This window comes from Lolium rigidum, chromosome 1 (assembly GCF_022539505.1).
Source record: "Lolium rigidum isolate FL_2022 chromosome 1, APGP_CSIRO_Lrig_0.1, whole genome shotgun sequence".
Classification (NCBI taxonomy): domain Eukaryota; kingdom Viridiplantae; phylum Streptophyta; class Magnoliopsida; order Poales; family Poaceae; genus Lolium; species Lolium rigidum.
Window position 1 is genome coordinate 232,591,523 of NC_061508.1, and position 13,171 is coordinate 232,604,693.

General features: G+C 45.1%; 1 long non-coding RNA gene across 1 annotated transcript; it reads right to left on the reverse strand.

Annotated features, from left to right (window-relative positions):
• Window positions 1-11,158: 11,158 nt before the first annotated feature.
• LOC124683309 lies at window positions 11,159-12,194 on the reverse strand. The gene is made up of 2 exons (XR_006996629.1): window positions 11,706-12,194; window positions 11,159-11,229 (listed from the first exon to the last, which is right to left on the reverse strand). It is a non-coding gene; the product is annotated as an uncharacterized LOC124683309 (long non-coding RNA).
• Between the last annotated feature and the right edge of the window lie 977 nt (window positions 12,195-13,171).

A 13,171-nucleotide genomic window follows, 5' to 3' on the forward strand; every position in this document is an offset into this window, starting at 1 on the left:
CGCTAGTTTTATTCCGCATTTGTTAAGCCCATCTCGTAAAAATTTTAAATCGCCTATTCACCCCCCCCCTCTAGGCGACATCCGTGTCCTTTCATGTGGGCCCGACATATTTAGTGCCCATACCTCTCCTTAGATCTGAGGGATCGACATAGGGATTACCCAAATCGTCGAAAGCCTCCTATGTTTCTTCTTGATTTTCGATAGCGTAAATCTGATGATATTTGGTACTCAGATCTGTGCTGGATTTGGTGACATCATTGTTGAGATTGATGAAGACCTTGCCCACTGTGATGGATTTGTCGATGAAGTCATAACTATCGACATCGCTTGAGCCATCGCTTATATATGAGTCCGCAGATGACTCAAACGATGTGTCGCTGAAGATCTTGGCGAGTTTCTCTCTTGCTCTGGTGCTGACGTAATGTGTTGCCGAAGTTTCTTCTTCCGATTCGGTTGACGATGTGTAGCTTGAAAAATCGGAATCGACCGCCGATGATCCCGATGAGATCGGAATTTCGACACGATACGATCCTTCCTTCTCGACGCGAAAGTGAAACCTTCCGAACGTCATCTCCATGGGCTCCGCCAGATACGCATATGCATCCAAACGGGAGGGTGGGTGAGGAACAAAATCAACAAGACCGGCGGCGATCCGTTTACCTCGATCCATAGTGTTGCTTCCGGTTGACGATGTCGAAGACCTTGAACGTGCCATCGAGATCGGATCCTTACGCCTCTAGTTCCCACGGACGGCGCCAATTGACAAGGGATTAACTTGTCAATGCCTACGGGTTATAGGCTAGGGTTTAGTTAGAAGTAGAGGGCAAGTAGATCTCGAAGGTTTCAGCCGAAAGGTACTCGACGATTATGAAAACTAGGGTTTGTGAACAATGATTCGATGATCTTCTCGTCCCTCGACTCCCCCTTTATATAGGAGGTGGAGCCGAGGGTTTCGTTTCGTACAAGTTACAGAGTTCGGGACGGTTTCTAACTCATCCCGCCAGATTACAAACAACACTTCCTATTACAACTCTACTTTCCTTAATATATCTTGGGCTCTCGAACCTTCTTATTCTTCGGGTAGTGGGCCTTCATTAAACCCCGGGTACTATTTTTGGCAGGCCCATTCGGGATGCCTATGTCACCCGGATCCAAGGGCCCCCCAAGTCCCAGATAGCTATGCATATGCACCGGCCTACAGCCGGAAGAAATCTTAGGGCGACGCTATTAGAGCAACAGGAGGTTTCCTCTTGCTCGTATGGTTGAGGACGAAGGATTATCTCGACGAATCGTTATTTGGGCTTGGATCTTGTGCCCTTTCCCCTTTCTTTAACTTGGCGTTACTAGCAAATTGTCTCTGCGTTGCACTGATTGATATTTTTTAAATATTGTTTAATCCTGGAAGTTGCATAATTTTTTTTTTGCCATGAAACATATACTCTAAAAAAGGTGTCTTGGACTTTTGTAAGTTTGAATGTACGTACACTCTAAATAGTATTAACCTAGACAATGAATTGCTAATAATGTTGATACCTCCTCCGAAGGGATTAAATGGGACGAGCAACCTTGCAGTAGTATAGGGTGATAATTGACTGATGACAGTAGTTCCACCTCTCTTATCTCGCTGAAGCCCACGCGCGGGTTGGGGAACGGGAGGAGGTCGCTTCCGCTCCGGAGAGTAGGAGGGCCTTGGTTGGGCAGCGGGGTTGGCGGGGGCCGTGAGGAGGTGACATCTACACCGGTAGAGGCCTGCCAATCTGCCATGGTGCGGACGAACGGCGGCGAGTTCCGTGTTCTTCGAGAGGATGTGGTCGACCACTCCTGCGAGACACAAGAAAAACACGCTTCGGGCCGAAGATTAGGGACGAAGGAGACACGACGTACGACCGTTTTAATAGTAAAGATTCCTTCATAATATATCTATATCTATATACCTATACCTATATCTATATCTATATCTATATCTATACCTACTAATAAAGGAAGTAAGGTTTCTCCCCTCTTTTTTCGTCCGTTTTGGAACTATCCCTAATTTTCAACCGTAATTACATGATTTGCCACCGGCTATGTGAAAAAACGATCCGTCCGGCGAACACTGTCTTTTTCACCGTGTCCATCGCTCCGCTGGGCCTGGCCCAATTACCAACCGCCGCCTGCAGGTCGTTGCAAGCCCCGCGAGTGCCCGCATATATAGGCCAAGCCGAGCGAACAAACGCCACGCCTAGGGTTTTCGTTCTTTCCCTCCACCGAGCCATCGCCAAGCCTGTGGTGTCGCCTCTCTCCATCGGTACGATCTTTCTGTTGGTGCACGCGGGGCTGCTTTGACCGGCTCGAGGCTCCTAGACGAGAGGATGGCCTGCGGCATGCGCGCGGGGTGGTAGGCCGCTCGTGCGTGCCTGCTTTCCGCCCATGCGTAGGTGCGAGCCCCACGCACCGCAGCAGATCGGGTGGATGCATGGTGGAGTGCAGCTCCACGCAGCGCTGAGTGGTTCATCCGTTTGTCGTACCTGACGTGATCACGAAGGGTGAAGGAACGGGTGCTTGAGAGATTAAATAGAGCTCAGGTTGAACCATCAGAGAGATACCAGTTTCGAATTTTGGATACGCGCGAGAGGAATCAGCAGGCACGCAGAGGATTGATGCCCGGATGATCGACTGGACTTTATGAAGAATTCCGGCCATGTGCGCGGTAGATCGAGAGGATGGCCATGGAATCGTTGTATTCTCAATCGGCCGGGCGGTACTCATCTTGACGGAATCCTGCTAGCTTGACTTTGGTCGGTAGATTAGATCAACCTCTCATTGGTGCTTCCTCCCAACTTTTATCTACAACCGATCTTCCTGTAACCAGCCATGGCAGGTTGCTCACTCTCTCTGAACATCTTTCCACGGATACTTGAGTTGTGGTCACTCGTGAGCATCCGATGTTCATAGCTGCAAAATTGTTCAACACAAGTCTACATAGATTTCCAAGGAGGAGGATAGTGCTAATTTTCATATTAGTCAGAATATTTTTGTATAGTACAATAATCACGTGTATATTATATACACACATGCATGATGCACCACTCAACTTGGTGAGATAATAAAAGAGATAAAAGAAATAAAGGCACCAAGCAAATCTTGTTCGCTCTTCCGCAGTTCCGCCGCAACGCGCGGGCATTGTCCTAGTAAGTTTGAATAGATGATTAGTTTAATAAAACGAAGATGCTACATATTTTTATTTTTAAAATATTATTCTGTAATTATAGAGAAAATAATCAAGAATTATTAAATGAGAACATAATGGTATATGCGCAGATATGAGTCTCCTTTCATATACCGTATCATATATCTTCAATTTATTTACAGGTTTGATGATATGCCATTAGCTCGTCATCTTGGTCTAGTCTGCATTGGAGAGAATAATATATTACCAAAGCAAAAAAAGTGTAGCAGATTGTTCCAGGAAGAAACGACATTTTGTACCTTGGCCACTCTGCTGTATTCCCCATTTGTGTAGTAATTGAGCTGGCTGTTCATCTAACACACATGACCAGAAAAGAAGGCAAATAAGATTTCTCCCCATTATTTTCGTCCGTTTTATATTTATCCCTATGTTTCACTAAATATTACAGGTACTGCCACCGCTTATGTAAACAAAACGATTCGTCTGTCTCTTTGCCCGTGCGTGTGGCTCGCTCGGCAGTCGTTCCCCTTTGTGGAGCAGGAGCGGGCTCCAATCTCCATGGGCTCGGGAGGCGCGAGGAGCAGGGGCAGGCGGCCACGGGAGTGAGCGAGCATATGGGCCGGTGTTCGGACGATAGAATCAGGCCGCACTGATTCCATCCCACGAGAAGGAGGAGGGCTACATATGCGGGGGATGCACATCCCCGGTGACGATGAAATTCTCCAATTAGCCGCAGCTACGCTCCGCCGATCCACAATTCCCATGTAGCTGCTTCAGTCCCTAAATGTGTACTTCAAATGCAATTTTTTTTGTTGTTGTTTTCTTACACGACATCCATTTACTATTGTGGCTACTACGAACAACTAAAAAGACATGACGGAATACACATAGGACCCGCCATACCGCCGTGAAACAAGTCCACAACATTACAAGTCAATATCTCACTAGTAGGAAAACGCTTATAGGTGATGCTTAGTTCTGTGGCGCACCATTAAAAATGCGCCACAGAAAGATTTTTTGTGACGCGCGAGAAAGAATGCTGGCGCACTACTGAACCTTGCGCCATAGAAATTATATGGGGTCCACATCCTGCCACCACCAATTATTAGTGTAGGTATTTCTGTGGCGCACATGGCGTGCTTGCGCCACGAAATAATGCGTTTCTGTGGCGCACTGGCTTCGGTGCGCCACAGAAGTAGTTGATTCTGTGGCGCGCTTGTTCTGGTGTGCCACAGAACTAAGGGAACTTATATCATCGCCGTACCCTCCCCCACGCCTGTTCACCTCCGCGCGCCTCTCCCCTCTCCCCTCTCCCATCTCCTCCGATCCGTAGCGCCGCGCGCCGCCATGGTCGTCGCTGTCGCCATCGCCATCGCCGCCGCCTTCCTCCGCGAGGGCCGCATGCCGCCACGCTCCTCCCATCCCCGCCACCTGCAGCACAAGCTGCCGCTACGGCGAGGAGGGGCCACCGTCGCGTCAAGGTGGAGGAGCCGCCGCGTCCTCCTCCTCCTCCACCCCTGCCGTCATCGTCAACCTCCTCCTCCACCCCTGTCGTCGGTGATCTCTCTCCCCCTCCCCTCCCCTCCCTCTTAATTCCTCTCCCGCGCGCGCACAAGGTGCTCGACGAAATGCTGCTGTCGGTGTGATGCTATTGTTCTGCTGTACGTTGATGTTGCTGTGATGTTGCTGTGCTGCTGCTGTTGCTGTGTTGTGCTTGCTGTTGGCTCATTGCTCATGTCTCTGTAGCTTCTCACCATGTATTAGATGAACTCCTTAATTATGCAGTAATGATTTCTTTGATGTGTTATTGAAGCTTGGATGGAAGCCAACTAGAGTTGGGTACCCTAGCTTTGTTTTGAACTCAACTGAGTAATGATAAATTTCTATTTCTTGTTGGCTTGGATGAATTTATGGTTGATGTACCTCAGTAGTGGTTCAATGGTGTGATTGCTTGTGCTTTGTCTTTGTCTTGTGACCTCATTAGCTCTTGCTATCTGCCATTGGTTGCATCTCATAGTTGGATAATTGGTGAAAATAGAGATATTCACATTAGGGAATCATGTAAATGAATGCCACTTGTGGTATCCTTTGAAGAAAATGGGATGTTTCGATGGTTTAAAAGACTAGGTGATGCTAGGTTATTAAGTTGGCTGTCAAGGTTGGTTTTATCTCGGTTAAGTTGGATAGGCTATGTGTTCTTGCTTACTTATGCATATCCATCTCTACTTGGATTGACTAGCTCAGGCTTGGCCTCTCTCTTGCCAGCATCACTTGGTTACTACCAAGTGATGAATAATCCCTTATGGTACCCCAGCTTTGTTTTGAACTCAACTAAGTAATGATAAATTTCTATTTTTTGTTGGCTTTGATGAAAATAGAGATATACACAGTAGGGGATCATGTAAATGAATGTCACTGTGTTATCCTTTGAAGAAAATGGGAAGTCTCTGATGGTTTAAAAGACTAGGTGATGCTAGGTTATTAAGTTGGCTGTCAAGGTTGGTTTTATCTGGTTAAGTTGGATAGGCTATGTGTTCTTGCTTACTTATGCATATCCATCTCTACTTGGATTGACTAGCTCGAGGCTTGGCCTCTCTCTTGCCGGCATCACTTGGTTACTACCAAGTGATGAATAATCCCTTATGGTACCCTGACTTTGTTCCGAACTCAAGCTGAGTAATGATAAATTTCTATTTCTTGTTGGCTTTGATGAAAATAGAGATATACACAGTAGGGGATCATGTAAATGAATGCCACTGTGTTATCCTTTGAAGAAAATGGGAAGTTTCTGATGGTTTAAAAGACTAGGTGATGCTAGGTTATTAAGTTGGCTGTCAAGGTTGGTTTTATCTGGTTAGCTGGGATATGCTATGTGTTGTTGCTTGTTTAGGCATATCTATCACTTACTGCATTTACTGGTTCTTGATTGGCCTCTCTTTTGCCAGCATCACTTGGTCTATATACCAAGTGATGAATAATCCCTTTGGAGCATCTGCTCCATGCATGCTATGTGTGTTTGAGCATCTTGACTTATGTCACCATGGTTGTTGGTTTGGTGTTGTTTTTGTACTTGCCGATGATTAGATGGTTGGTCGATCACTCGTACACTCGGGGGTGGAGCAAGTGAGCCTGGTGTGATGGCACAAATATCAATATCTTGTGCATCCTACCTGGCCTCACTTACTCCATCTCTGGATGTTAATATTTGTTTCGACCAACAAAGTATGAGGCATTCCATTTAGTTCATACTAGCTACTTCTTAATTGCATGTTCTTCCATTTTAGTGCTGATGATTAAATTGTTTGGTCACTTGTACACTCTGGGGTGGGGCCACTGAGCCTGGTGCGATGACACAAATATCAATCTCTTGTGCATCCTACCTGGCCTCGCTGACCCCATCCCTGAATGTTAATATTTCTTTCGACCAACAAAGTATGAGGTATATGATATCTAGTTGAGATACCACTTGGCTCTTTCTTCCATTTTAGTGCCGATGATTAGAATGTTTGGTCACCTATACGCCGCAATATACTTTGTAGATGGGCCCCCCTTTCCCCGGCCGCCGTTCCGTGAACGAGTCCTTGACGAGACAACAACGCCGACCTGCCTCTCCGGCGCAGAACCACGCCAGTCCCAACCGCCTCTCTTGTGGCCGCGTCTCCTGCGCTCTGCGCTTTTCTCCATGGCCGGACCACGATTGGACACACCGAGGGAATAATGATAATCGCCATCACCACTATCGTCAGACTCCACAGGTGTAGAGTACTTTGCAGCAGATGCCACTTTGCTTCTCTCGCCGTCCAGTGAACTAGTCCTTGATGCAAAGACCGTGCCGGTCTCCCTAGCATCATGCCGGCCCGTGTTGCCGCGCTTCAGTCCTTGACCAACAATGTATGAGGCACTTATTCCATTTTGTCATTCCATTTGCTTTGGTATTTTCAAAATGCCGATGATTAAAATGTTTGGTCACCGGTACACTCTGGGGTGGCGTAAGTGAGCCTGGTAAGATAGCACAAATATCAATCTCTTGTGCATCGGACTTGGTCTCACTGACGCCATCCCGGAATGTTAATATTTGTGTTGACCAACAATGTATGAGGCACTTATTCCATTTTGTCATTCCATTTGCTTTGGTATTTATTCCATTTCTCTTATGCATGGGACTTGTTGGTCTCACTTTCTTCCATTTTAATCATAGTAGGAACCGGATAAAGACCCCGATGCAAGCGAGCCTGGTGGGTAGAGAGGAGGGAGCAAAGGAGGAACCGGATGAAGACTACTTTGTATCTCGAAATTGTGAATTTTGTATGAATTAAGAGTTGTATGCAAAACATTTGACACTTGCCACTATATATGTATCTCGATCGGGCTCTAAGTACTGTGATGATGATGTATAATGTTGCTATGTTATATGTGTCCATATTATATCTGTCTATATTATACCTGTATACTGTGTACAAAACCTGTATAATACACCAGGGAGCACAAAATCGAGTATATATGTACATTGTTCTGCGGCGCACCAAAATAGAATTCAGTGGCGCACCTATTTCTGTGGCGCAGCTGGCCCGTGTGCGCCACAGAACACCTTAATTCTGTGGCGCATGGTTCGGTGCGCCACAGAAACCCCCGTGCGCCACAGAATAAAGTTTTCGTGCGCCACTGATGAGGCTTTCCCTACTAGTGTCTAGGTGAGGAGGCCCCTTATTTTCGGCTCAATCTGCAAACTATCTATACTGTAATTTTAGGTGACTTTAGATTTTATCAAATATAAAAATAGGAAAACTAGCTAAAAAGGTAATCTAGGTGACTGAGATTTAGAGACAGAGTTGGACACCTAAAAATTAGGAAAAACATATTCTCAAATATTATCGATGGTAGTTGCATTCCTGTGAAATAATATATTCAGTAAAAATTAATCCGCCGCAACGCGTGGGCATATTTCACACTGAGACAGGAAAATCCAGACGAGCCGATCAAGATTTGTTTAGAGCAAGGGATTCTACCTCGACCGCTGCAACCACGACTCCGAGATCCTCACGCTCCCTGTCTCGACCATGCTCGATGCCTCCTAGATTATTCCGCGCTCACGCTGCTGCCAATGACAGACAATGCATGGCAGCAGTAGGCGCGCTGTCACTGGAGCACGTCTGGAGTGCCAAGTGCCAACCAGGGCGATGGCGACGAATACGCGCAGCAGAAAGATAGGAGTGACCCGCCTAGGCTGCGTGGCCAGCAAGAGCGCAAGGTTGCCTTTCATATCGACAAGGGGTGCCTGTTCTCATGGCTGCTGCTTATTCACGATTTCGCGTACCCCATCTCGCCGCGCCATGGCTCTTCCAGGGACTTGGTGCAATCAACGGAGTTGGGCGTGTGTTAGGCTTGCGTATGATCCGGCACCGGCAGCTTCATCGGGTGCTTGCTTTGGTTGGCCGCACAAATACGCTTATACCTTATACTTGGTTACTGAATTTCACGGTGGCACAATCTACACTATATAGTCTGTAGACCGGTGATAGCACAACTTCTCTAATCAAGAATCTATTGACGAGGCTCATGAAATAAAAGGTAAATCCTTGGTACCGTATATAAGACTGAAGCAGTTATGTGCACACACATATTAGTTATGAAACATTGTCTAGGAGGAACTAGACACCATTGATATAGTAGAAGCGGAACTTAGCGTGGCAATTCCAGAAATTCGTCCTTGACAAGGATTGAACTCTGATCGTTGCGGTGCGCCACTGCGATCCCAACCACTGGACTATGCCCACGTCATCACACATATTAGTTATACTACGGTACAAGAAACATGCATTCCAAGTAAGGCTATCATTCGTTGAAAGCATTCGTACGAAGCAATGCTAGCTACTTGATTTTATCTGCTGTGGATGTGACATGTATGCTGATACTCCCGATTCCTATTAATTGTCCTTAATATATGTATATAGAACTAAAATTTGTCCAAATATAGTCATATTAGCGATAATTAATATGGATCGGAGGAAGTATGGTAATTGAGAAAAATCGGAGGCAATTCAATTGATTTAGATATCAGATCAAGCATCGTCTAACCCGGCGGAATTTCCGCCGTGCCAACAAGAATTTATTTTATGCGTCTTTGTTATTGTAGATTTTGCATATCCCATTGCAACGCATGGGCTTGTTTCCTAATCTCTACTAATAAGTTACGAATCGATGATGTTGGTAGGTCAAAAAAAACCGAACCAAATTTTCGTCCGTCTAATAAACCGATCTAGAGTACGAAGCCTTTCCTCGTTCGGTATGTTTGGTCCTTTTTCCTGGTTTTGGTCCGTCGTCCGTGGTCGAGGCTATCGATCGCTGACCTATTCCGGGCGAGCTGAGCAACATCCGAAACATCGTGACCGATCCAAACTATTTCTCACCAATACGGATGTCCCTATATATTGAATACCTGGCCTTGCCAAACGCACTCCCGATCGCGCACGCTGTTCGCTCTCCTGCTCGTATCCGTGTCAGCCCTATTGTCGTACGCGATTATACAACTGGATGTGAGATACAGATTTGTCACGTGAATAAAATCAATGTCGGTTTGAATTTCTATATCAGCACCACCAGGGCACCAGGTACGACGGCTGCGTTGGTACTCCATCTCTGGAGGGTTCGACCGATCCGGCCTCGACAATGTGGGGGCCGATGGCATAGCCACCAGCCCACCACTCACCAGCGTCGATCCAGTGGCCCGGCGGCGTGCCCACGGTGATGGCGGGGACGTGGCTAGCGAGGAGAAGCGCGTCAAGGTGGCCTTGGCATTGTGGGAGCCGATGGCATGGACACCAGCGCCGATCCAGTGACCCGGCGACGCGGCCATGGTGATTGAGCAGATACGGCGAGCGACCAGTCACCAGTGAGGCAGTGATCCGGTGGCGTGGCCATGGTGATTGTGGAGATGTACTAGTAATAGTTTCTTGGGTGGGCAGGAAACTATGGTGCCGAGTACAAGCAGGCTACCGGCTAATATATAGTTTCGAATTGAATGGCGAAGCCAGCAATAATTCAGGTCATTTTTTTGAGTGGACATATGCAGCCGAGCAGAAATCCATACACGATGTACCGGTCGGCGTGCCCGTCGATCGAGCCACGCCGTGCAGCCGTCGTCTTCGTACAAGCGCGCATAAGGCCCTGCCGGCACCTAGAACATGGCGTCGAGAGAGCCCTTGGCGTGACATGAACGATTGAGGATGAGGACCGCTAGAGCAACGTGCACTACTACATTTTGAGGCACTCCAAAGTGCCCCTATATGTTAACAAAGTGCTTCTAATTACCTTTAGGGGCAGTTTTAAAAATGCCCCAGATACTTGTGTCCCTAAATGTATTAGGGGCAGTTTAATTGAAGTGCCTCAAAAAGTATTTCAAGGCACTTTCAGAGCTGCTCCAAAAGAGCTTTAGGGGCATTTTCAGAACTGCCCCAAAATGACATTAGGGGCACTTCGAGAACTGTCGCAAAATAACATTAGGGCACTTCGAGAACTGCCCCAAAAGAGCTTCAGGGGCACTTTGAAAACTACCTCAAAAGAGATTAGGGGCACTTTACAAACTGCCCCAAAATGGCTTTAGGAGCACTTTGCGAACTGCCCCAAAAGGGATTTTGGGGCTTTTCAAAAACTGCACCAAAAGGGATTTAGGGACACTTTGCAAACTGCCCCAAAAGGGATTTAGGGACACTTTGCGAACTGCCCCAATAGTAATTCACACAATCCAATAGAACCAAAACATAATCACCACAGTAAATAATCTGGAATACCAGTACCATCACTATCACAATATGTAACATCAAAATCAGATGTTTGAGTGTACAAGATTGGAATACGGTATTCCATGGAACAATATAAAGCAGAAAACAATACAATTCCCTGTGCTACATCACTTCAAGCTGAAACATGAGAGGCTCAGTGCGCTATAATTGTAATCACGTTGGGGTTCTCAAGCAACAGCTTGGAGAGCCATGTCAAAGTTATCTTCTGCTGGTGCGGTTGATTAAACTAGCATGTGATCGGGGTGCGACAATTTCAACTGGCTGCAGAAACATAGAAAGTCAGAACTAGCAAGATTCACTTGTTTTCGTTCATACAAGATAGCAAGTGCACCCATCAATCACACTATCACCATCTCAGGAGCTACAGGAAACACAATGAACGTTATTATCTTTTTTATTTATGTATGTATATGTTTCTGTGGATGAGCCATTTTTAAATACTGAAAAGGACAAAATACAATCATAAATCACACCAAAAGGAGAGTGTCCATTTGCTTGGTGCATCATACTAAGATCTGATACCGCGCTAAAAAAACAGCAGCATGGCATGATGAATACTAGAATCATTCCTAATACCGAAGAAAGACTTGGCCTAGCCACATTTATCCAAGCAAAGTCAACTTAAATTCCAACTTCATGAGTTACAACTGTTGGTGAGAAATCTCTAAAATAACTAAAAAAATGAATCTCTACTGAAAACAAAACTCTGAGATAAAGAGGAGAAGTTAGTTTCATACCAGCCATGATGTTTCATTCTGATATTCTGGTCTCATATCCAAGTTTTCAGGACGTATAAACTGAAACTGCTGTAGCAAAGACATCTTCTCAAAAAGTTCTTCATGACATCTCACATCTTCCGGACCGTAGCAAATACCCAATTAAAGAGCTTTGTCGTAACATATCTCAAGGCCCTAGAAGCAAGAGTAAACCATGATAAATATTTTAAGATATGCTAGAAAGAATAAACAATCTGGAACATACCATAAATTATTGACAGGTAACAGGATGACAAAAATATTAGCAGCTACAGTTATAGCATAAGTAACAACAAAAAAGTCCATCTTGAGATACACAAATATTTACCAGTGTCATGTAAACACTGCAAGTCTTAATCAAATGATACTTGCACGTGAGCAATGTAAATTGCATCAAACATTGTTCTATTCAGAACAAATGAAAACTCTAAATTGTAAAGCTTAATCAAAGATGATTATTTACAATATACATATCAGAGTGGCATTTGAACCATGAAAGGATGAAATAGAGAACCAATTATGGGATTAATAGCTCAGCTTCATTTTACACAAGCTGGTGCCAATTTTCAGCTCTTGTATATGAGTCCTACCATACCACCCAAACCATAAACAAATGCAACGTTTCATTCATGATCTTTCACACATTGGTTAATCGAAACTAACTGAAGATGCTGCTGAGAATACATAAGAGGGAATTAACCTTGATGTATGTAAAACTGGACATAGCATTCAAGTTCCAATCAAGTCCCTACTTCAAAAGACCGGACATGACTTGCATTTCAGGATATCATGAAGTAACTAAAATGTACTCTTTCCTAGTTGGATATTATTTTATCTGAAGCCTAGTATGTGAACTGATGCCTTCCTACAAAATTCGGTCCTGGGTCACATACCACTATCATTACCAATGGGTTTTTTTGTTATGGAAGCGTGGAATTGTGAACAAGGTTTTGTTAACGCCTTTCATGCTTTCCACCATGGCTTACACCTCTGGTCCCAAAAGAGGCACCACCATCTCAGGTATCATCTGAAACATAGTCGTAACAAATGCAGTAACAAATGCAGTCAACTGATGCAAACTGAATTTAAGTCACATGAGAATCTCGGCTATAGAATAACTGCACAATTATGATCTAAATGGAAATATAAGCTTTAGTGATGCAATGGTCACCACATTTTTTAATACATGGTTTCTTGCACACATGAGTTCTTGCTTGTCGCAACCTTACACAAATCAAAGAGATTGCTACTTTTTTTTATCTCCTGTCCGAAAGAACATCACCAAAAATCCACAATGGCCAAGGTTAATTAGGTAACATCTAAGCTAGATTCAGAAAATGCAGTATGAAAGAGAAACCACTTCTTATACTAACGGAAGTTGGATCATTCAGCATTGTCAACTGCCTTATGAATCAGCTTTGTCAAACAATTTAACTTGAGCTACATGC